Raw genomic sequence first — 26,009 nt, 5'->3', positions numbered from 1 at the left:
GAGAGAGAGAGAGAGAGAGAGAGAGAGAGAGAGAGAGAGAGAGAGAGAGAGAGAGAGAGACAGAGACAGAGACAGAGAGACAGACAGAGACAGAGACAGAGACGGAGAGAAAACACTGCCATATCAACAGAGATGAAGCTAGTGGCAGAATAACTAGTGTTCCTAGATAAAATATGAAGAAAAGAGTTTTTTTTCTACTCCAAAGAATACAAGTGGAATCTACTTTGTTATTGACCCACATAAAATGGCTCCTCTTGACTATTATGGAACAAGATTTATGTTTAGAGACTACCCTCCTTAATACAGAATATCTGAAATGTTTTGAATGGGAAAGTGAGGGAGAAGGGAAAAGGAAAGACAGAAGAGCAAAAGGAGAAGTGGAGGACAGGAAAGAAAAGAGGGAGAAAGAGAGAGAGGAGAGCAGGGGAGAAAAAGGGAAGAGGTAGAGTGCTAGGAGGAAAATTATAGGGGAAGATACAGAGGAATGCGAAAGAGAGAGAATGAGGAAGATGTTGGAATGAAAGAAGAGTGGATAGAAAAAAAGACATAACTGGGAGAGAGAGAGAGTCAGACTAATAAGAGGCTAAAAAGAGAAGAGAGCTTATGGTAAAATTTCAAACTTTCAAGATTTGTCCCTATCCTGGAATAATAAACAATCACCACCATTTGATGACATCTAGGCAGTTCTTTCAAGCTGGTGCCAATCACAGGATCATAGATTTAGAATGGGAAGGGGCCTTAGACAACATCTAGTTCAACCTCATTTTATAGAAGAGTAAACAAAGGTGCAGTGATATGAAGTGGCTTAAAATGCTGCCTGTTATAAAAGTTTCTAGCCAGAATGTCTGTAAAATAAGGACATGTGCAGCTTAATAGGGTGCATTTCTGATTTGGGATCTTGAGCCAATATGGATGTGACATCCTTAGAAGGAAACCTGAACACTGAACAGAAAGAAGTGTTTTTTTTAACAGAAGGTGACACCAATCTCCCTGAGGCTACAAAATCCAATTCAACATGCATTTATTAAGTGCCAACTTTGTGCAAAGTACTTTGCTATGTTCTAGGTTGATGAAGAAAAAGGGAAAAATAGTTCCTGTCCTCAAGGAATTTACATCCTATATGTATACACACACACACACACACACACACACACATATATATATATATATATATATATATATATTAGGTATATATATGTATCATATAAAGAGATAAGTATATATGTGGAATATGTGTGTGTTTCAGCAGAAAGAGACCTAAGACTGGAATCAGTGGGCCTGGGTTCCAATTCCACCTCTGACATTTACTGCCTATGAGACAGATAAGGTAAGTCATCTTATCATATCTCTGGGTCTCAGTTTCCTCATAGATAAAATGGGGATTTGGATTAGATGGCTACTGAATTCCCTTCTAGTTCTAGTTCCATAAACCTATGATTATATGAAGAGGAAGCAAGGAGGAAGAGCCAAGAAATCAGAAAAGATTCTCTATAGGAAATGGCCTGTGAACTGATCCTTGAAGGAAGCTAGTGATGCTAAGAGAAATGGCGGGGATGAAGTTCACTGCAGGCACATGAGGATAGCTTGTACAAAGGTGAGGAGGAGGTGGAAGACAGAGTGCTGAATTTGAAGAGCAAAAGACTAGTTGCATTGAACCTTGGAGGATATGAAGGAGAGTAACATGTATTAATCCTGGAGGGAAAGGTTGGAACCAGATTGTGAAGGATTTTAAATGGCAAGTTGAGGAGTTTGTATTGTGTCCTAGAAGTCATAGAGAACCAGGGCAGCTAGGTAATACGGAGGACAGAGTGCCAGGACTAAAGTCAGGAAGAAGATTCATTTCCTGGAGTTCAAATCTGGACTTGAACACTTACTTAGCTGTGTGATCCTAGGCAAGTCACTGAAACCTGTTTGCCTCAGTTTCCTCATTTTTAAAATGAGCTAGCGAAGGAAATGGCAAGCCACTCCAGAATCTTTGACAAGAAAAGCACAAATGGGGTCATGAAGAGTCAGATATGAAAAACAATTGAATAGCAACAACAAAATTGAAAACCACTGAAATCGATCTTCAGAAGACATGGAGACCAGGTACCAAATTGATATCCCTAAAGCCCAAATCTGATTCTGTTACTTCTTGACATAAGGAGGGGTTTAATGGCTCCCTACTACTTCTAGGATAAAATATAAACTCCGCTGTTATAAAGTCCTTCATAATCTTATTCCAACTCATCTTTCCAGGCTAATTACCATTACTCTCCTTTTTATTCTCCACATTTCAGGTAGACTGGACTCCTTGCTGTGGCCTGTACATGACATTTTCTATCCTCATAAATTTCACTGAGAAGTCCCTTAGCCTGGGATATTCTTCCTTTTTATCTTCCCAGCTTGGAAACTCAGCACTTTTAAGGCCCAGGTCAAGTACCAGTTTGTACAAGAGTCCTTTCCTCATTGTTCTACTTGTTAGCATCTTCTTCTTTTGACTTTTGCCTTCATTTTGTATTTTCTTATGTGCATGCTCCTCCTCTCTTCTTCTGATCAGGATGTAAGCTCTCGGGGTCCAGGGATGGTGCCATTTTTGTCTCTGTATCCCCATGTCCTAGCACCATGGTTGGCACATAGCAGATGCCTAATAAAATGCTTGCTGAATGAAATAGAAACTCTCCCTAAAATGATCGGCTGTCCACTACAATCTAGCTCACCTTGGCTTTCTTGGGGATTTCACAGGGACCCAATCCTGTTCCTGCCCCACTAAGCAATCAGTTCCTGCCCATTCTATTCCTCATTTCCAGCCACAACACTAAAGCATTTCATCACGATTGTAAGCAGCAAAGTTATTTTTCGCCGAGCCTCAGCATCTGAACTTAATAGCATGCTGTAATGCCACCCTGTGCTGATGCGTGGCATATTTAATATCCATCTTTCTTAGAAATAACAGCATTCAGAAATTAGAAGGGACTTTAGCAGTGAAATAATTAATGTGGATAACCATCATAAACGCCACAAATGGAACAAACACGGACGGCAGCGAACCATGATTGCTAATATGCTAACTTGCTTTGACAGAACTTAAGAAATTTTCCTCTGGAGATTTGGGGATGGAAGTTAAAGAGTCTCCTTCGTCATGACAAGAGATCAGCTTTTCTGGGTCAGGGATGTACTGATCTTCTACCTGTTTGAGGTAGCGTTGCAGCCGCTCTGGCTAATAGGATTTCCTTTTCCCTGCCTCCCTGGCTGGGGCATCTTTCCCTCCCTGTTTGCCCCAAGGCTGCCATCTGTCAGGAGCCAGTCTGCATCCACAGTTGGCTTTCTCTTACCCTGCTTCTGGCTTAGGGAGCCATAGGGCCCAAACCAACTTAAATCCTGGGCCCCAGTGAGGCCCCCCCGGGCGGGGAGCTTCCCGGCTGGGGTCTGTGAGATGTCTTGCTGGGCTCAACTCAGCAAGCTGTTGCTCTTTGAAGATTTTAGAGCATAAAGGGAGAGAGTGGGGAGAGAGAACCCAGCCTCTAAAGGCAGAATAGAAATGAAACATTAGCACAAAGATGCAGGAAGATTTCAGAAGAAAAAAATGAGGAGAAGGGATCACTCTCAGAGATTAGGGGTTCAGGAGGGGAAACGGGTGCGGATGCTCACATTTCTCCATTTAAGCAGGCTGCTCTCTTGCTGCCCCTGACCCCAGGCCCAGAGAAGAGAATAAAAACACAAGGGCCATGCTAGAGGAGTGACCGGCTTCTTCAGTACAGCCCCAGTAGCTGCAGCTAAATAAATGCAGGGAGAGAAGGGAATTAACCCCCTTAGAAAAGCCCGAATCCAAAATGGGGCTCAGCATCACAGTGTTCAGGTGTGGCAGGGAGGGATGCATGGCCTGCCTGCCAACCTGAGCCATGCTGAGAGAAGGAGAAGGAGGGGGAGCCAACTCCTGCTGCAAATAGGGTTTCTTATCCCCTGGATAACAATGAATGGACCCGGCTTTGGGGGCTCCAGAAAGTCATCTCTTTTCAAAATCCCTCTGAACAGGATTTAAAAATGGCAATGCAATGGAAAAACCAGACACCAAGGAAATATGCAAAGCAGAAATGCACATCTTAAGGAAATAAAAATTCTGCAGGGGAGACAGAAACCAAATGAAAAGCACTCCTGGTTTAGATCTAAGCAGACTTAAATCTGAGGCCACACCCAGCCGCAGGCCCCGCTGCCCTACAGCTCGTTAGTCAATTCAAAAGGCTTTGGAACCAAATTAAGGACCAGGAAGCTAAATTGGATCTTCCTGCCTGGCTCTCGGGCTTGGACTCTAAAGTCTTTTGGAGTGAAGGCTGCCGCCGCCTGCTCAGTCTGGATTGTGTGTGCTCTGGACGGTGACGGAGACACATTGGACATCAAGTAATGCCACAGTGTGGAAGCAAGCATCCCTAAGAGAAATCCATTAACACGTTGCAAGGTCACAGCCCTTTGGTCTGCTGCCTCTTTGCTAACCAGGCCAACCCCTTGGGGGAAGGATGGAAGTTAGGAGAGAGGGCTGTGAGTTAGATGGGTCATTCTGGGCCACTTTCTTAAACCTCTCCATACCTCAGTTTTCTCATTTGTCAAATGAAAGGGGGTGGACATGATGGTCTCTAAGGTCTTTTATAGATTTAATTTATGATACTGTGAATAAGGATACAAGAGGAAGGTTGAGTATTGGAGAGGTGTAGATGTGAAAAGAAAGAGACTATTTGTTGAGGAGGGAGAAAGTGGCAGGTAGAGGACGGAGCCCCAGAGAAGAAGGGTAGGTGGGGAAAAAAGGTGATAAGATCTGTAGTTCCAAGTCAGCTCTGTGGGTGCCTGTCCCACTTGAAGCTTCTGTAGGGCATCTATTTTGGGTCCCATAGTCCTTTTACCTTGTGTTCCTGGCTAAACATTCTTGACCCATTAACCCTGTCCTAAGACATTAAACTGGCTTTTATTCTTGAGATCAGATATTCCCTAAACCTGAACTCTAATGACTGCCTTTCTTTCTCATTCTGGGTACCATTTCTTAATCCCTATTTTCTTCTTTCCTTTTTTTCCCTGTCTCATCAAATTTGGAACTCAACAATAGTTGTCCTTTATAAGATATTTTAAATTTTTAAAAGTCCTTTACATCTATTATCTCATTTTCTCTTCCCAACAACCCTTTGAAGTTGGTAACTTTGTTCCCATTTTAGAGATGAAGAAACTGAAATTTAGAGAGTTTCAAGTGATTTACCCATGATCACAAAATAAGGTAGGAGAGACTAGGTGTTAAAGTGAGTTTTTTTTCCTGATTTCAAGTCCAGTATTCATTTCCCTAAATGACATTACCCCTAAATATTATAGCTCGCTGCATCCTAGGTGCTTAATAAATGCAGTTGAATTGAATTAAGTTGAATTGTTTTCCAATCAAGAAGGCATCTATGGAGAATATGGGAAAGCTCCCTTTCCTTTTATAGACCCATAATGATTAATAGACAAGTAGACAGATAGGGATATATGAGAGTCATGACTGAGCATGACAGAAATAGAAATATTGATGGTGGCATGAGAACCTTTGTTTATGGCCAGGGCTCAAACTCTACCCTGGATCCTGGAGGGAAACAACACAGAACTCAACACCACCTCCATTTTTCATGACTTTCATGGGATGACATGGGAGAGATGGCATCAGCTACTCCTTTATGCTGTCCCACTCCTATCTCACTGCTTTGTCTACAGATGCTGGTCTGGTTCTAGGCCATCATGGGGAGGGACCCAGCAAAGAGCAGAACAAGGGAAACCCAAACTAGATTTCTGAGCTTCTCTGAAGGTAGAGCCTCAGGTTGGCTCCAGATCCCATCAGGGCCATTAGATGAAAAGTTCCCCCCACCTCCCACATCAAGTCACTCAGGATCACAGATCTAGAGCTAGAAGAGACTTCAAAGACCATCTACTCCATACTCTCTGTTTTACAGATGAGGAAACTGAAGGAGCACCTCAAATCACACGGGTGTCAGAGATGGGATCCGAAACCAGGTCCTCTCTTTCTGTTGTCTCATACTGCCTCCATCTACCATGATGCCCCTGACCTCCTGGATGAAACCTCAAAAATCAGACCACATTAGGGATAGCTGGGTGGCTCAGTGGATTGAGAGCCAGGCCAAGAGATGGGAGGTCCTAGGTTCAAATTTGGCCTCAGACACTTCCTAGCTGTGTGATCCTGGGCAAGTCACTTAACCCCCATTGCCCAGCCTTTACCATTTTGCCTCAGAACTAACACATAATATTGATTCTAAGATGGAAGGTATGGGTTTAAAAAAAAATCAGACCACATGAACGCATACACACGTGTGCACACACATGTTGTCATAACTTATCCTCCTAACAGACAAGATTTGGAGTGAGTTAGCTGGCAGATGGGTACCCTGAAGGGACTTAGCTTTGTCACTACTGATCAAGGCTGTCCAAAGATCACTGCGTGTCTCCCTCATACGTGGTTTAGGAAGGAGGTGGGCAGGTAAGGTTTTGCAAGGGCAAGCGTTGCAAGCTTCCAGATGGAATACAAATCTCACATCTTTTAAAATTCCATTGGAGCCCCTTTCTTTATAATACTGGGCTTGGAAAGAAGGCCAAGACCCACCATTGTTATTACTGGCTATATGAAGTGAAATGCTATGCTAAAACAGGTTTTCATGTAATGTTAAATTTGGGGGTGTCTGGCAGGGTTCGTATATCTAAATTCATTCAGCAGTGAGCTGTGCTATGGTATCGTTCTACTCTATTTGCACCCGGTGAATCAGAAAAGAATGGAGGACACTAAGGTTTACTGCTCTGATCCAAAGTCACTGAGGCAGCAGACTGGTGTAAGACTGTACAGCATGGGTGACTTTACAGGAGAGGACAGCTTAGTGCCAAGCCTGCCACCAAGCATTAATCTCAAGGAGATGCTATTGAACTCAAAAGAGACTTTTAACATCGCTGCAGAGAGATCAAAGATATGATCTCCCTGGCAGCATGTGTTATCAGAAGTGATCAAAGTAAAACAAAAGGGGTTATTTTGGGGCCCTATGTATCAGCAGACTGGTTCCTCCACTTTGGCATGATATATGAGCTGGCACTTGGGGGCAGCTATCCCAACAAATGCTTGAGATTTTTTTTTGAGATTTCTTTATATATCATCCCCGTTCATAAATAAAATGATAACATTATCATGTTTTATCAGTTTGCACCTGATTACCCATGAGTCAGCTGCCACTCCCTCCCCCCATTTTCTGTGTGTGTGTGTGTGTGTGTGTGTGTGTGTGTGTGTGTGTGATAGCTTCTTTTTTTTTTTGCCTGAAAGTATCTCTATGTGAGGTGACCTTGTGTTTGGCCATGTTAGGGAGTTAAATTGAATTATAGGTTCCCTCAGTCTCAGCCTGTGATCCTGGTCTTGGTTTACCTGCTGAATAGCAAGGGTGATAAGTGGAGCCTCCTCTCTAGACAATAGAAAGGCAATAGGGCAGGATGGAAGGAGTTCTAGAATGGGAAATTGGGGTTGTGGTTCGAGCTCTTTCATTAGCCAGTTTTGTGACATTGTGCAAGTGACTGAGTTTGGGGCTCCTCTTCTGTAAATTGAGGGGTGCTGTACTACATGATCCCTAAGCTTTAAAAATCCTGTAATTCTAGGATTCAATAGCCAGATCTAAGCTTCAAATAAACCTGGCTAAGGTTTCTGCCTTTCTTTCTAGAATTCTTCAATTCTTCTCCAGATCTCTTTTGTGGACATCGAGGGAGGGTCTAGCAGTCTAAGAGTCCCTCAGAAAATCAGGAGCTGTGGCCTTTTCTTTTATCAAACAGGGTGGGTATATTCCCATTCTATCACCAGATAGATTATATGGCTCAGGTGCATCCCAACAGAACAATGCACACTTATCTTTTCAACCTCATGTCATAAGAGGGAAGCTTGTTGCTAAATATATTACATGTTCTGAAGCTAAATAAGTGAATGACTACTTTATTTTCTATATGGCTTAGGGTTCAGTTTAAAACCAGAATCTCCCATTTCGATCCAGGAGACTAGCAATGAGGGTTCAACTTGACACAGGCTGTATTAGATGGAGTATTCTTGAAGGATGAGGTTTAGAATAAAGTTGCTGGCTTTATTCCCTGAGATGGTTCATCTTTTTCCCCAAGCTTAGCTATCTCACCTTAAAGAATGGAGGTAGTTCTTCCATTTTTTCTAGTCTACTTAGCTGGTTCAGTGGAACACAAGTTAGCATGCTCTCAAGGAAAATCTGAATTGGCTTAACTTGATCCTTCTGGGTTTGTTTCACAGTTACTACAGAAAAATGTATTTTGTGGTAGTGTGAGGTCTATATAGTCAAGGCTTCACATGAGTCCCAATGATTTTTTCTTCAGTGTTCCTGATTAGGTCCCAGAAAAGGAAATCTGAAAGTCAGAGCTGCTAGAGTTTTGAGGATAGGAAGTTTCACTGAGAAGGAACCTTTCCATGGAATCAGCTCACTGAAAGTCCATGAAGATGTTAACTTAAGCAGCTCCTAGGGAAGTGAGGAGGAAAGGTCAACCATCAGTCTTGTAGTTTATCTTGCACCATAGTGAGGTAGCTGATGAATAATACTGGGCTCAATGATGAGGAGCAGACTGTGGGGTCAGCATGAGTTAGAAGGCTAATAACTCTGCAGAAGAGATCAGACATGCGGCAAGAGACAGGACACCTTGTTGTGGGAGTGATTGTCTGGTCACAAGTGCTAGATTTTCATTAATCCTTAAGTAATTGGGTTTCATATATGCCAATGTTAGGCACAGGGGGTGAACCTAGTGGACTGTACCCTGTAGTAGGTCTGAGAAAGGTTGAAAGAGAACTGGAAATTGACTATTGAAATGAGGAATGTTGGGATTTGAAGCACAAAAAGCAGACAATAAGGGAATTTTCAACTTGGAACAAATTAAATTATTCATTGAAATTCTGCAGTTCTTCCTTCCAACCCTGACATATACCTTCAACAAACTTACATGCATACAAAAGGGGAATGGCCTTTTCTAACTCCACTGGCAGAGACAGCGGTGGCTCCTTTGGTCCATCAGCTGTCCCTCTCCCTATATTCATTTCTAGCAGGCAGTTTAAGGTGGAGGAGCAGAGAATATGACTTGGAATCTCTGAGGAGTAGAAATAGCATAAAGAAAGTTACAGAAAGAGTTGAGTGATGATAGAGGTGATGTAGGCAGGTGTATTAAGATAAGAGAAAGAGGGTATATGTTTTTGGGCTTTGAATTGGGGTGAGAGGGGAACACCTTTCAAGCCTAGGGGGTGATGCACTGGGACCTCTTCCTTTTTCATCACAGACTACCATGATATTTAGACTAGGAGATGTAAACAGAACTAAATAAAGATGAGCATAGCCAAAGAAAGGATTATTGGGTGAGTACACTGCCAAGTTCACAGGACCACAAAAAAATCAGAGGAAGAAAAGACCTCAGAAGTCAGTATAGCTCATCCTGTGTGTTGGGTCAACAAGCATTTGTCAAGTATCTTCTCTGTGCAAGGTGTTGGGCTAAGTAATTAAGATACAAAGAATGGGAACAGAGAATGGCTTCAAGGAGCTCAGAATTTAATGGATATGGCAACATGCAAACAACTAAGGACAAACAAGATATGTAGAGGATAAATTGGGAGCAATCTCAGATTAAAGGCACTGGCACTGAAGAAGGCCAGGAAAAGCTTCTTACAGAAGGTGGGGTCTTAGCTGAGACTTGAAGAAAAACACATGAGAAATTCCCTGTACAACATCTATGATGAGTGGTCATCTTATTTCCATTCCATTTTTGTCAAACCAATTGTTAGGAAGTTTTTACTCTTTAATCAAACTGAAATCTGCCTCTCTGCAACTCCCACCCATGACAACTACTTCTAGCCCCTGGAGATATGATGAAGGAGTACATGACAGTCCCAAGAATTCTTAAAGATGGCTATTATGTTGCTCTCTATATAGTCTTCTCTTCTCCATGTTAAACATCTGAAACTCCTTCAATGAATCCACACATGGCAGGATTTTGAATACACTCACCAAGTTTTCCTTCTACAGACACAGCCCAGTTTGTCAGTGTCTATCTTAAAAGGAGATACTTCACATTGAACAAAGTATTACGAATGGCCAAGTACAGTTCCTTTGTTCATGGCATCATATTGTTATTAATGCAGTTTAAGACTAGGTTAGGTCAGCTAGGTGGTGCAGTATATAAAGTATTGGGCCTGGAGTCATAAGACTCATATTCCTCAGTTCAAATCTAGACTTAGACACTTATTAGCTTTGTGACCCTAGGCAAGTCATTTAACCCTGTTTGCCTCAGTTTCCTCATTTGTAAAATGAGCTGGAGAAGGAAATGGCAAACCACTACAGTATCTTTGAAAAGAAAACCCCAAATGGAGTCATGATATGTCTAAAAAAGACTCAACAACAAGGTTAGATTAGTTTTTTTTTTTAATGGCTGCCCTATTACTTTGTCAACTTACTTTGAGTTTGTTCACTAATACCTTCTGGTATTTCTTCTTCCCATGCTAACTAAGTGTTGCCTAATTAGAGCTGTCTCATCCTATAGTTGTAGAGTTGCTATATATATATATATGTATATATATATGTATATATATATATTTTTTTAACCCTTGTACTTTGGTGTATTGTCTCATAGGTGGAAGATTGGTAAGGGTGGGCAATGGGGGTCAAGTGACTTGCCCAGGGTCACACAGCTGGGAAGTGGCTGAGGCCGGGTTTGAACCTAGGACCTCCTGTCTCTAGGCCTGACTCTCACTCCACTGAGCTACCCAGCTGCCCCTTGCTATATATTTTTAAAGGCCAGTGTTCCTATAAAATTTCATCCTACTAGATTTAGTCCATTTCTTTAGGTTTTGGGCTTCTCTTCTGAATCCTGACTCCATAGATTGATGTCTTGGGTATTCCTTTGAATTTTACATTATCAGCAAATCAGGCTTCTTATTCTGGGAGGATGAAGAAACTCTGGTCTTCACCTCTGTGCCCAGTTTCTCTTCACTGTCCCTTCCCATAACTATTGCCTTCCCTCAGATATCACTTTCAATTTTTACTGTATCTTATATGCACAACATTGTTTACATGTCATCTCATGCCTTAAGAGTATGAGTTCCTTGGAGGAAGGGATCTTGTTTTTGTGTTTTTTTTGTATTCCCATCATTTATTACAATGCTAGGCACACAGTGAATGCTTAGTAAAGTCCTGTTGACTGTCTGAATGATCCCTAGAGGTCTTCAAGGAAAGATTAGATAATCACTTATTGCAGGTTGAGTAGAAAGGCTTAGATCTAGGTAACTTCTGAAATCCCATCTAACAGAATTTATGATTAGACAATCATGCCATTCTTTATATGTATCATTTTTCTAAATACTGAACAGAACCAGGCCCAGAATTGATTTGGGGGAAAACTAGACTATAGACTTCCCTTCAGAGTGGTGTCAATCCATTAAATACCCCTCAGTGACTTTGAACACACTACCAGTTCCCAGTCTACCTAACTGAACTATTAGCTATTGCACATCTCTTCATCTGGGTTATAAGGATATAGGACATGGAAAGTAAAGAAATGTTTTAAATTATTAATTTAGTTAACAATTATGACTTATCAGGAAAGAGAGAAAGTGTGTAAGAGAGAGAAGAAGAAAAAAGAAGAGAAGAAGAAGAAGAAAGAAGAAGAAGAAGAAGAAGAAGAAGAAGAAGAAGAAGAAGAAGGAGAAGGAGAAGGAGAAGGAGAAGGAGAAGGAGAAGGAGAAGGAGAATGGAGATAGAGGAGGTAGTAGGAGAAGGGAGTGGAACCTCAAAAAGGCTAGTGTCAATAAGGGAGCTTCTTGGGGGATAAGTCATGAGTGACAAGAAGTCAAAATTCAAAATGGTTCTGCATGGTCATTTGAAGCCAACTTTCTCGGAGCTTCTCTGTAATTAATCGATCAATCAATAAGTGCTTAACTCAGTTCCATCAGGAAGTGATTAACCTTAATGTGCAGACAGGATTATCTATGTAAACAATTAGGCTGATAGGTAGGGTGGGAGGAAATTACTTGGGTGTTTTGCTGTTTTAGATTGCTGGGATATCTAGAGCTGGGAGTCAGAGGAGGTAAGTGTTCCTGACCCCTTGGATCACCAATTTATTTTAGAGAGAAAAAGCATAAGGATTAGGCCTTGTTTCATGTCTCAATGCTGACATGAGCAATTAGTGACCTTTGGCAAGTCATTTATCCTTTCTGAACATCAGTTTTCTTAGCTATAAAATTGATATGAGCTTCTCAGTGTTGCTCATTCATTTCAGATCTTCTATGTGTAAAGTACAGTAGAAAAAACAAAGTGGGGATAAAACCAGGTTCTTTTCCTGATGGCATTTATTTATACTTGGCTGTTAGTGAAGGGGGGTTGGTCCCTGCTTTGGTGGAATCATTGACAAAATTATGGCTCTTTTAAAGTATGATAACATTTTATTTTATAATGACACATAATATTATGTAACAATAATGTCTCATCTTTGTACAGCGTCTTTAACCTTTTCAGAAAGCACTCACATATGTTGTCACACTCGCTACTAACAACGGCTTAAAGCAGAGAGCACAAATATTACCACCCTTCATTTTCAGGGAAAGAGCCTCCAATTGAGGAGTGAAGTGGCTTGTGAAGGTCATAGAGTGAGAGAGTGATGGGGGAGGGAAGAGGAAGGAGTTTAGGGCTTGAATTTCCTCCTCTGTGCACTTCCCACTGGACCAGGTTGCACCAAGGAAACATCTGCTTGGCACCTGGAGTGAACAGTGCTAATTTCACCAGCCAGGTGTGTTGCTTGACTGCTCCTCTCTCCCTAACTGCTCCCATAGGCACACAAGCAGCAAGACAAAAGGCTCCTCCCAGAGCCTATGGGGGGACCAAAGGCAAAGAATAGAAAAGAAGCTGAATGGGGGATGCTAGAAAAGGCAGCCGCTTTCATGCCCATAACTCCTGGAGGGACAACTGTGCTCCCAGCAGTGGAGCAGGGGGAGCCCCCTAACACAAGATGCTCAAACCTTCTGAAGGTTGCTACCTTTCTCCTCGTAGCATCTTTGTGAGGTAGGGAGCCAGTTATTCTCATCTGACAGATAAGGAGTCTGAAATTCAGACAGGTTAAGTCTTGTACCCCCAAGGTCACAATACTAGGACATGTTTTATCTGGGCCATAAAACCCTCCTGTTCCATTTAAAACAGTGGTTCCCAAACTTTTTTGGCCTACCTCCCCCTTTCCAGAAAAAATATTACTTAGCCCTCCTGGAAATTATTTTTTTTTTAAATTTTAATAGCAATTAATAGGAAAGATAAATGCACCTGTGGCCATCACCACCCCTCCTGGATCGCTGCAGCACCCACCAGGGGGCAGTGGCGCCCACTTTGGGAATCACTGGTCTAAAAGAACAAACTGACTATGAGAACTCATTGGATACTACCCTTTTAACCCACTCCCCCAGCCCCAACCTTCCTCTAGTTCTGCCTCATCAGGACACCAAGGACTTTATTCTTCTAGTATGGACTTTTGGTTTTCCTCCAGGCAACAATCTGGGAGCAGAAGTTGCTGTAGGTTTGGGAGCCAAGAAGAAAGGAAGCTCCTTGAGGGAAAGATCTCTTTCATTTTTGTTTTATATTTGCAGGGAATAACACACACAGTGCCTGGCACAGAAGAGGCACTTTGGGGAAATGTTTATTAAATAGAATTGCAAATAGTGGCAGCAATGAGAGTCAGAGAAAGGAACAAGGAGTTTTATAATGTCTACTATGTGCTAAGTGCTTTACAAATATCTTCTCTGATAGCCTTTTAAGTTGATGTTAGGTATGACTAATTGGGATGAGACTTGTCTTAATGTTTCGAGTTGTTTTTCTTTTTTGAAACAAACATATGAGCACATGCATCCAAATAAGGGTTACTTTCCAGGGTGACTATTTTGAGTGGGACAACATTCCTTTGGATCTATATGTTCTGGTTTGTTTTTACAAACCAAAGTCAGTCACTTTATTTTATTGCCTCACGTTATAAGAATTGAATGTTTTAGTTATTTTAGTGCAAGATAGATGGGAAGATGATGCTAGAAATGGCAATTCTGTGCTGTGCATGTAGTAGAAATTCAGTATACTTTAGGTGATGATAATGATGGCGGATAGTTGCTTCTCCTCTCCTATAAGTTTATTACTTTAAGGTCCTTCCCAATTTTACAGCTCTTTAATGATACTTTTTTCTTTTTTCTGTTTTTTTAAACACTGTGAATTGGTTCCAAGGCATAAAGTCATAAGAGTTAGGCAATAGGGACCAGGTGACTTGCCCGGGTTTTACAGATAGGAAGTGTCTGATGCCAAATTTGAACCCAGGTCCTCCCATGGCGCTCAGTTCACTGAGTCACTTAGCTGCCTCCTATAATGATGTATTTTCTAGTGCAAATAGCTCACATTTGCACAGCTCTTCATGGTTTACATTTATAAAGCTGGCCTTAGAGCCCAAAAGACCTGGGTTCAAGTTCTGATTCTGATATAAACTGGCTATGTGACTCTGGGCAAGCTATCTTACTCTCTCAGTGCCTGAGGCAGACCTCCCCAAGGAGAACTTGATCATTTGCATTGGGAGAGAGGGTTTCTTCACTAGGGAGTTCCATATGACACTAAGACAAAGATCTCTTTGCCTCAAATTCTTCTTATTTATATAAAATGAGGGGATTGGAGGCAATGGCCTCTAGTGTCCCTTCCTCTGCTTATAGAATCTGAAAAAAAAGATTCTTATCTGGTAGGAGGCATCCCTTCATTTGAGACTGCCCTTTATCACTGAAATCAGAAGTCCATAGCCCATCCTTTCTCTTAACAACTTTCTGAAGTATGCAATACAAATATTATCTTCATTCAAGAAAAAAGAAAACCGAGGCTGAGAGAGGAGAAATGACTTTCCCTGGGTCACACAGCTATTAAATGTTTTAGCTAGGAAATGAACTGAGGCTGTCCAATTATCCTTCCATCGCATAGCAGGAAAATTCCATAAAGAGAATAAGGACTCAAAAACATCTTAGCCCCTTTTATTATACCTTGTCTCCCAAAAAGACACATTGTGTTGAGAAGATCAAACCAGTTTGCATCTCAGAAAAGATCCAGACTCTTCATTTCTCCCTCTGAGCTGTCACTTGCTGTAAAAATGATCATTGATATTCAGCTATTATACTTCCATAATGATTAATATTCTTAAAAGGCTCTTGGAAACACATTTGTACAAGGCTACATGATCAGTTCCTACATTTACTTTCAATTTAAATAACAGTTTTAGCCAGGCTTTTGATGCGCTGTTTACTTTAATTACTGTTCTACCCCTATCTATGTCTTGACACAATGTCATTTAATATTTTATAAATTTCCCTTAGTCCTTTTATTCCCCTGATGCCTGTGATTCTAAGGGATAGTTGGCATACATTTAAAAAAAAACTTGAACTTTTAGCTTCTCTAAGGCTCACTGCAAACCAAATATGGCATCTTGTTAATACTACATTATGGTATCTAATCTATTGGCCATAATGGGAGGGAATAAATAAATTGGCCAACAGTTGCGTTGCCAAATTGGCATGGATACCTGTGTCTGCTGAGGTCTCAGAATGGCAAGTCAGCAACATCAGCAAACCATAGGAACTTGAGCTGGACTAAGGATTTGGTCTAGGCCAGTGATTCATACAGTGGGCGCCACCGCCCCCTGGTGGGTGCTGCAGTGATCCAGGGGAGTGGTGATGGCCACAGGTGCATTTATCTTTCCTATTAATTGCTATTAAAATTAAAAAAAATTAATTTCCAGAGGCGCTAAGTAATGTTTTCTCTGGAAAGGGGGCAGTAGGCCAAAAAAGTTTGGGAACCACTGGTCTAGGCAGAGACTAGACTGAGATTCAAAAGACTGGGCTCTGCTCCTGAGATGATGTTGTGGGTTCATCCCTTGGTCTCCATCCTGACATTCATTACTGCCTTGGTGACATTGGGAAAGCCACTGTACCCTGAGGCCGGTTTCTTCATCTATAAAATGAAGGGAGTTGCTCTAGAGCTGAGAAGCAGGGGTTCTTAAACCAAGATCTGTGAACTTATCTTAATATTTTAATTATTATTTACATATATTTATTTTCTTTGTAATTCTCTGTATTTTATCATTATGCATTTTTATGCATCATTCTGAGAACAGGGCCCAAAGGGATCCAGGATCCCCAAAAGATGAAGAACCCCTGAACTTGGTGAACTTTAAGGTTCTTTCCAGTTTGATAACCCTTTAAGTCATTTTAACTCTCTAAGTTTAAAGTTTTTCATCAATATAAAAAGATGATGTTAGACTATTGCTTTTAAAATCTGTAGTTTTGTGAAAACTACAGAAAAAGGTACACCTTTGTGTTGTGGGTCTAAAAGAAATCAGGGTAAACCAAAAAGATATCAGTCAGTGAAGCTAAAAAATATCGACTACCCTCTCACTCACTTCACAGAGTTTTTTGAAAAGATCAAAAGGACTCTTGTAGGTAAAACAAGGTTTAAACTTTAAAAGGCTGTATATGTGCAGCTATTGTTATTATTGTTAGATTTCATGGGAATTTGTATTTCAGGAGGAGCTTGGCACAGTCCCAGAGTCATCTATATATCTATTATCTATAGAGCTGTACAGAAAGAGTATCCCAAAAGTCTTTGTGTAATTTTAAGCTTTAATAGTTCAAAACAACCCTAAGACTTTTGGGACACTCTTTATAATGGGTTTCTACTGTACTTCATTAGTTCTGAGGCTTTTTGTATTCTTGTTTATCCTCCATATGGAATACAGAAAAATGCAGAAAGAAACCATGGGCAAAATTATTCAGCCTGATATTGGGTTCCCATATGACATCTTCTTGTAGGAAACCCTGCTTTTCACGCACACAGACCATAACCCTAGTATTTAGACTCTTATCACCTCTTGGACTTTGACAATAGCCTTCTAGTTGGTCTTCCTTGCTTCAAATCTCTTTCCTTTTCAATTCATCTACTATTAAGCTTTCAAAGTGATTTTCCTATAGCATAGGTGTCACTATGTCACCCTTCAATAGTCTCCAGTGGCTCCCTATTACCTTCAGCTTCAAATATAAAGTTCTTTGGCAATGTTACCAACTCAGCCCCATCCTACCTTTCCAGTCTATTTACTCTTTACTCCCCTGTATGTACTCTCTGAAACAGGTACCTTGTCTTACCTGGTTTTCCTCCCTTTATCAAGCTCCTTGAGTTTGCCTGGGCTGTCTTCCATGCCTGGAATAATTTCCTTCTTTGAGTTTACCTCTTAGCTTCCTTGGCTTCCTTCAAGACTCAGCTCAAATTCCACCTTCTGCAGGAGTCCATTCCTAATCTACTACCACTCTCATCTCTAGGCCTTCTGAGATTACCTCCTATCTGCTTTGTAAATAAAATTATACATACATATATATATATATATACAGTTATTTACCTACTGTATGCCCCATTGGCATGTGAGATTTTTGAGGGCAAAGACAATGTTTTTGCCCTTCATTGCATACCATTAGTTCCCACAGTGGAAGATAAATAGTAGGATTTTAATAATTGCTGATTTAATGTAGGGGGTAGCACCTGAATTTAGTTTTGAATAGTAATAAGAGCTAACATTTATTTAGAGCTTACTATATGCCATGCATTGCACTAAGTCCTTTACAATTATTGTCTCATTTTATCTTCATGATATTCAAGAAGGTAAATACTATTCTTTCTCCCATTTTACAAATAAGGAAATTGAAGCAAACAAAAGTTATATGACTTGTCCAGAATCACACAGGTAGTAAGTGTCTGAGGCTGGATTTGAACTGAGGTCTTCCTGACCCCAGCTCCAGCACTCTATCCGTTGTGCCACTTTGCCTCAAAGCCCAAAATGAACACTAACACAATAACAATTATAATTAACATTTGTAGAGTGCTTTAAGATTTCTAAAAGGTGGAAATGAGGAAGAAGTGCATTCAACATCTCTAAGACAGTTACCAAGTTTGGAGAGTAGCCATAATAATGGGCCAGATGGGATGGAGCAAAGAGTGCATGAAGGAGAGTAATGTGAAATAAAATGTGAAGAGATCAGGTGGAGCTAGGTTGAGAAGGGTTTTAAATGTTGGGCTGAGGAACTTGTATTTTACCATAGGGGCACTAGGGAGCCACTGAAGATTTTTGAGGCAGGAAAATGATATGGTCAAACCCGTGCTGTCCTTTCTTTCAATACCTATCACTCTCATTGTCTGTGTAATTCATATGGGTGCTTAATTAGATACTTTTTCCTATTATATAACTCTCTCATGGCTCCTCACTAAGAATAGAAATGTTGAAGACAAGGATCGTGCCTTTTATGTCTCACCGCACCTAGTATATTGCTATCAAATAGGAGACACTCCATAAATACTTGTTCTTGACTTATTAAATCACTGGAAGCTCACTCTTCTGAATAAATACCATTTTTAGCCTTTCTGAATGTCACACTTTTCTTAAATCATTTCTCTGCCTCTCCTTCATATACTTTCCAATTTTCTACCATCCCTCTTCCCTCCTCCCTTCCTCTGCATTTTCATTGAAGAACCTGAGAGGGGTCCCTTGATCAACCAGACAGCGGGGAGAGATAGCACAATGCTGACTTTGTGGTCCTAATGCCAATTGTGATGCTGGTACACAAGATATACCTTAGCCTTCAGGCTAGCTGTGTTCTGGGATCAGATTGGGAGCAGATCTGCTGTGTGGTCACTGCGGGGGATTGGGCATGGTGGCGGCAGCAAAGGAAATCACCACAAGACACTCCTCAGTGAGAAATAAGGATTCCTGCAAGTCCTGTGTTCTGCACTGATAGAAGCGTTGCTACCCTTTGAGGAATTGAAAGACTAGAGCAATACACTTTAGGGAGATTAGAATCTCTCTGCTAGCTTACCTGACATTTGGCTATGGTTCTTGTCCCACCTTATCTACTCTTTGTTATATTCAAACCCATTTTAGGCTTATTCTTTCCTTCCCTTCCTTGCTTCGGGGATTTTTAACATCCCCATCCCATCTTGCCCTGTCCTCTTACGGTGATGACTCAGGACTATGTCTCCTAGAATTCTTTTGCTGACCTCTAATATGTGGTTCCATGCAGACTGCTCTATATTTAGCAGTAATGGCAGTTACTGACTCCTTAACTGATTCAATAAATATTTATTAGGTCAGTTAAATATCAGTGGAGTGAGATGACCAATGGAGACCTCCAAGAAAGGATCAATGGCATAGGAGAGAAAGGGACAGACAATGGGAAGAGCATCTGCCCCTCATTAATGGAGACTGTCCCAATGTCCCAGGCTCATTCCTCAACACCTTTCCTTGATGCTAAATATAGAAGACAAGCCTATAACTGGGGGGGGGGGCGACTGATCAATACTTCTGCAGAGGAACTAAAGAATAAAAACTCTCCTGGGGCAGGCCAAATCAGGAGTGTGTTCTTGACAATATACATCAGGGGACTGAGGTTTATTGGAGAAGGTGGATACAATGGGTGGTTGTCAGAACTAGGGAAAATGGGACGCATGAGGCAGAGAAATCGAAACCCGTAACTCAGGTTTTAGGACAAATATTATTTCCTTGTCTCTTTCTCTATGAATCAAGCTAAATTGCTCCTTAGGCAGAACTAAGTCTGAGAGCAGCTGGAGTCCCATTGCAAATGAATGAAAACAGTCTGAAAATTATTCTTCCCTGCTTTTCCAGGTTCTACACATAAAATTTTGTATATACTACTAGCAAGAATGGAAATTAATAATTGCTATCTACTGATAAAAATAAAGGAAGGCACTCATGATAATATGGGTATTAATATATAGACCAAAACAACCTATTTTCCCCTTCCTTCCCATTCTTCTTCATTCAGGCACCCTAGTTCAGAGTGTCATCTAGACTACAGAGATCTAACTGGTCTCTTTTCTTCTAGTCTTTCCACATGTCAGCTGCTAGAATACTCTTTCTATTCCACAGTTCTGGTCATGTTATTTCCTCATTCAAAAACCTTCAATAGCTCCCCAGATTTTACAGGATAAAGTCCAAATTCCTTAGCCTGGCACACAAAGTCACCTCTAATCTAGGTCAAACTTACTTTAGTTCACACTGTTCTCCTTCCCACACCCTCTGCTCTAGCCACACTGAACTATTTATTATTCCCTGAACACATGCCATTCTTTACCTCCTCACTTTGCAAGAAGGAAGGAAGCAAGCATTTATTAGGTGCCAGCCAATGGACTAGTCACCGAGGATACAGATATAATAAAAGAAGTTCTTTGCCCTCAAGGAACTTAGATTCTCATGGGAAAAGACAACATACAAGTAGGAGCTGAAAGGTCACAGATGATGTCTTGAAGTCATGAATTGGCCTGGAAATAAAGGCTGGCTTGGGTCTCTCCACAAAATCGAAGTCCCAGGGAAAAAACAAACAAACAAACAACCCAATACAACAACAACTCACCAATGGAAAAAGGCAGAAGGGCAAACCTTTTTGAAAATATTCCATTTTGAGAAAGCTACAAGAGTGCTAGAACTTTGGGTCACACCATTCCGTATCTCTATAACATCCTGACACCCAATTCCTCTCTACTGAAGTCTTACTCATCTTTTATGTTCTAGATCAAATACAACTCCCTAGCCTTTCATAATCCCATTCTCCCACCCTCTTCTCTTTGGCCACATTTGATTTTGCCCTCCTTAGAACTCTTTGGCACTCTGTACCATTCCTAGCGACACATCAAATTCCACCTTGTATTAAATTTATTCATATGCATGTTAGTGTTATTTGCATTTAGACGGCATGGTCCATACCTTACTCACATTTCTAACCCTGTTAGTGCTAGCATGGGGACTTGCAGAGCTCAGGTGCTCCACAAATGTTTATTGAATTAAGTGAATGAGTTTCACTCCTACATAATTCCAACCCAAGTTCTGATATCTAAACAACCTCTACTTCCAGGAATAATAGATCTCCTAGTAGGGTTCATGGCTTCAGTGGGTTAGAGAACTGCATTAATAAGACCACAGAAGCTGTTTTTCTCTCTGCATGCATCACTTAGCTTTGCATAGGAGAAAACTCATTCATAGTCATAGTCTACAAACTTAACCTTGGCCAAGCATGTTGTAAAAGTCTGCTCTTAGCCACAAGAGAAACTGGATGGAAAACAATCGAAGGATAGTAGAACCATAGAATTTAATAGATGGAAAGGATTTGAGATATAATCTAATCCAGCGGTTTTTAACCTTTTTTGTGTCATGGACTCCTTTGTCAGTTTGGTGAAGTCTATGGACGCCTTCTCAGAAAAATTATTTTTAATCGCATAAAATACCTGGGATTAAAAAGGAAACATATTACAATAAAGTTATCACATTTTTAAAGAATAATGGATTTTAAAGAATAAAGAATAAAAGCTCGGACCACAGGTTCCTAGTCTACTGCCCTAACTGTATCAGTGCGGTGAAGATGGGGTCAGTGGTTTCTAAGATCAGATAACTTGTTTGCCATACAGATGGGACTAAAACCCAAGCATTTTGGCTTCCATTCCAGAACTCTCTCTACTTTAGCAACATGCCCTATACAAAACAATCACTATTTTGAAAAAAAAAGAAGAAAAAGAACAGTACATATGCCTTACTGATAATGGGTGAAAGTCACAGAATGTTAGTGCACAAGCGATTTTACATATTATGTAGTCATAGCAATTGAGTTAGAAGGAAACTCTATCCTAGTCTAACCTATCCTGGAAAAAAAGATTTCCTTCTACAACATGTCTTCAAATTAGTGACCCAGACTGAATCTGTTGCTCTGCCCATTACAACTAACTTCGACCTCCTGGGTCAAGCAGAACAAGTCTAATCCCTTTTCCATCCATCATCCGTGGAAGACAGCTGTCATGTACATTCTAAGTCCTATATTCTCCAAGTTAAACACCTCTAGTTTCTCTAATCAATCCTATTTTTCTCACCATCTTGATTGTCCTCTTTTGCGCAGATATGTTGCATTTTTTCCAAACCTGCTCATCTTTCAGATGAGAGAACTAAAACCAAGAGAGATGTCATGAATTGCTGAAGGTCACATAGGTAGTTTGTGGCAAAACTGGGAACAGCATCCAGGTCTTCTAATCTCACTCCTGTCCTCTTTCCCTTAAAGCACAGAATAGTATCCATTTCTTAAGAAAAATGCCAGCTCCACTGACCAAAGCCTTACAATCATTTTCAGCAGAAAACATTATTATATTCAAGAGCAGTGCCCTTAGTCAGGAAAACAACCTCAAACCAAAACAAAACTGCATATAAATGTTAGAATTTTCTCAAATACAAAGTTTTTAGGCTTGCTCTTTGTGGCAGTACTCAGAATCGGGCCATTAGTGGAATCTGGGTGAGAGTGTACTTAGCAGGGGTGTGCTTGCCAAGGGGAAAATGAATGTGCCCTCCTGATTTTACATGGCTGCTTTAGATAATTGTGGAATTCAGCAAACTGGGCCGGGGCCCAGAGCCTTGGGAGAAAAGCAGCTGACACCCCATTCAAGGACGGAGATCTTCTGCTATCACACAGCTCCAAGGTAGAGAGGCACAAAGACCAACATCAGGAAGGTGAGGGGCGATGTCAGTTGGCTATCTGTAGATGTCTATTCAGCTATATCAGTGTGGCTGGGAAAAGAGCTTACTTTCCAAATCATATGATTTGGTTCCCAGCTTCAATACTTCCTTGAAGAAAGTTTTTCTTATGAAAGCATGTGATACAGCAGCCAAAAAATCTGAGGTAACATTGAGTTGCATTAAAAGAGGTTGAACATCTGAGATTAGGGAGAAAATAATCCCATTTTACTCAACGCTGCTCAGACTATATCTAGAGCATTGTGTTCAGTTTGGGGGGCATCACTTTCTAGAATGGACACTGACAGACCTAAAAAAACATCCAGAGGTGAAGTGTTAACCACACAGCTGGCATCTGTAAATCCTCAATACAGCCTGAATCAGATTAAAATGTAAACGGGAAATGTTTTAAAAAAATAAATGAAAAGACAATAATACAACAAAGCTAATGTTTATCTGTGGTTTTCTAAGTGAATATATGGCCTTTGGGGATCCATTTCTACTTGAGTTTGATACTACTGATCCAGAAGACAGTCACTGGATCATGGATTTTGAGCTGGAAGGGACTTTAGGAGTGATGTAGAGCAACCACTTCATCTTAGAGAAAAGGAACCAAAGTCCAGAGAGGTTGGAACTTGTCCAAGCTCACACAGCTAAGACCCAAGAAAGGTGAGAATTTAACACAGATTTTATACCTCCAAAATGTGCATTTATTTTTTTACATTCAACTATGGAAGAAGAAGAAGAAGAAGAAGAAGAAGAAGAAGAAGGAGGAGGAGGAGGAGGAGGAGGAGGAGGAGGAGGAGGAGGAGGAGGAGGAGGAGGAGGAGGAGGAGGAGGAGGAAGAGGAGGAGGAGTTCCTAGAGTTAGGAAGACCCGAGTTCAAATCTAGCTTCAGACACTAATTATCTATGTTACTCTGGCAAAGACCTTTATACCTGTTTGCCTCAGTTTCATGTCTGTCAAATGAACTAGAGAAGGAGATGGCCAACCACTTTGTCAAGAAAACTCCAAATGGGGTCATGAAGAGTCAGACTCAATTGAAATGCCTGAACTATAACCACATGTACAAGAGGGATTAAACATTTTTCTGCTTGGCCTCAGAAGGCAGATCTAGTGATAACAGTTTGCCAAGAAGATTCAGTTTCAAGGTAAGGAAAGACAACAAGGAGAACTGTACAAAGAATGGAATGGGCTAGCTTGTGAGGTAGAGGACATCTTTACACTAGGAGTTCTTCAAGCAAAGGCTGGGTGACCACTAGGGTAGAGGAGGTTGGGAAGAGGTTGGACTAAATGACCTCTGAGGATATTCCCAGTTTTGGGATTCTGTGATTCTCTGGTATGACTGTGTTTGAATCATTTAACCCATCTCACTTCCTAGAAGAAAAAGACTCGTAATACTCTCGTCCCAGGGTTTATGTTTGGAAAACACTGTAAAGTTTCAAGTATTATATATAAAGGTCAGCTCTGATCATTTTCACCACCACCACCATCACCACCACAAGGGGAATTATTGACCAAGTAGCTACCCCTGAAGTTTGGGGGGTATCTTCAAAAGAAAAAGCCCTCCTCTGCCTCAAGTACACATATAGACACTTTTGGAGTTGATGGGCTAGAGAACATTGCTCCTGAAAGTAGTATGAAAGTCACAATAGCTAGATTTGAGTATGATAGGCACTAATGATGTAAATCTAGGCAAACTGATTAACTCAGTTTCTTCACCTGCGAAATGGGGATAATATTGTTTGTACTACTTAACTTACAGGGTTGTTTGGAGGAAGTATGCAGACTTCTTTACAAATGCAAGCTACTATGAGCATTAGCAAAATTTTGGTTTGAGGCCTGGAAAGGCGGGACAGTATAATGAATGGAACAGATTTGACCATGTTATTCCTCTACTCAACAAATGCCAGTGGCTTCCTATTGTCTCTAGAATCAAATATCAACTCTGTTTAGCATTTAAAACCCTTTACAATCAGGCCCCAATGTATTTTTCCATACTTATTAGGCATCATTCCCCTTCTCTCATTCTATGATCCAGCCAAACTGCTTTTTCTCTTCTTCTCCTTTGCAATGGACAACATCATATACCTCCCTTCTTCCCTCCCTCCAGTTATCACCCACCTCCCTCCTCTTCTCCATGACTGGAACCCACTCTCTCCTCACCTTGCCTCTCTTCCCTAAGAGGTAGCTCAAACCCCATCTTCTACATGAAGCCTTTCCTTATTTCCCTGGATAACAACTATTTGTTGTTCTAGAATCATTTCAGCTGTATATGACTTGCTTTGCCATTTCCCTTTCCAGTTCATTTTATAGATGAGGAAACAGGCAAATAAAGTTAAGTGACTTGCTCAGGGTCACATAGCTAGTAAGTATCTGAAGTGAGATTTTAACTCAAGTCTTCCTGACTTTAGACCTAGTGTTCTATCCATTGTGCTACCTAGCCGACCCATATAGGGCTTTGATGTGGCTTTAATAAGATAATGAATGGACAGTGCTACCCAGATGCTGGCTACTCTTACTCCTATGTGTCTGGTGCTTCCTGTGCTAGCCAGGTAGCAAGTCGGGCAGACTGCCAAGATTGGGGACAATCCCCTGAACATTCTTCCTATCAAATGAGGTGGCTTTCATGGCACCTCTGTTGCCTCTTTTAAGCTGTGGTGGCTTTCCATCCCCTTGCAGCTCTATCCTTTAGCTTTCCTCTTAGCTTAACTTTAAAGGATTTAGGGCTAAAAGGAAACCACAGAAGAAATTATATTCACCTCCCTTTGTAATAGGGGCAGTGAGGTGGTGCAGTGGATAGAGTGCTGGGACTGAGATCAGGAACTCCTGGAGTTCAAATCTGACCTTATTAATTGGGTGACCCTGGGCAAGTCACTGGTGCCTAATTGCCTCAAGTTTCATCATCCATAAAATGAGAAAGAGAAGGAAATGGCAAACCATTCCAATATGCTTGCCAAGAAAACTTCAAATGAGAATCGTAGTCAGCCTAAATATCAACCACTCTTTTTACAGTTGAGGAAACTGAGGCAAAGATCAGGGAAATGATTTGTTTGAGGCCACATAGCTAGAAAATAGCAACTGGAATTCTCAACTAGATGAATTCCTACTAGCACTCAGCACAGTGCTTGGCATATACGGAAATCACAAAAAATCTTATTTTTAATGTCTAAAACTGCACTAAGTGGGGCAGTTGGGTGGCTCAGTGGATTGAGAGTCATGTCTAGAGATGGGAGGTCCTAGGTTCAAATCTGGCCTCAGACACTTCCCAGCTGTGTGACCGCTCTTTTGCCTTGGAACCAATAGACAGTATTGATTCTAAGAAGGAAGGTAAGGGTTTAAAAAAACAAACAAACAAAAACACTGCTAAGACTTTGTTTTGGTCT

The sequence above is a fragment of the Gracilinanus agilis genome, chromosome 3, assembly GCF_016433145.1.
Source record: "Gracilinanus agilis isolate LMUSP501 chromosome 3, AgileGrace, whole genome shotgun sequence".
Classification (NCBI taxonomy): domain Eukaryota; kingdom Metazoa; phylum Chordata; class Mammalia; order Didelphimorphia; family Didelphidae; genus Gracilinanus; species Gracilinanus agilis.
The sequence above is the reverse complement of the archived record's forward strand: the minus strand, read 5'-3'. Positions refer to the sequence as shown.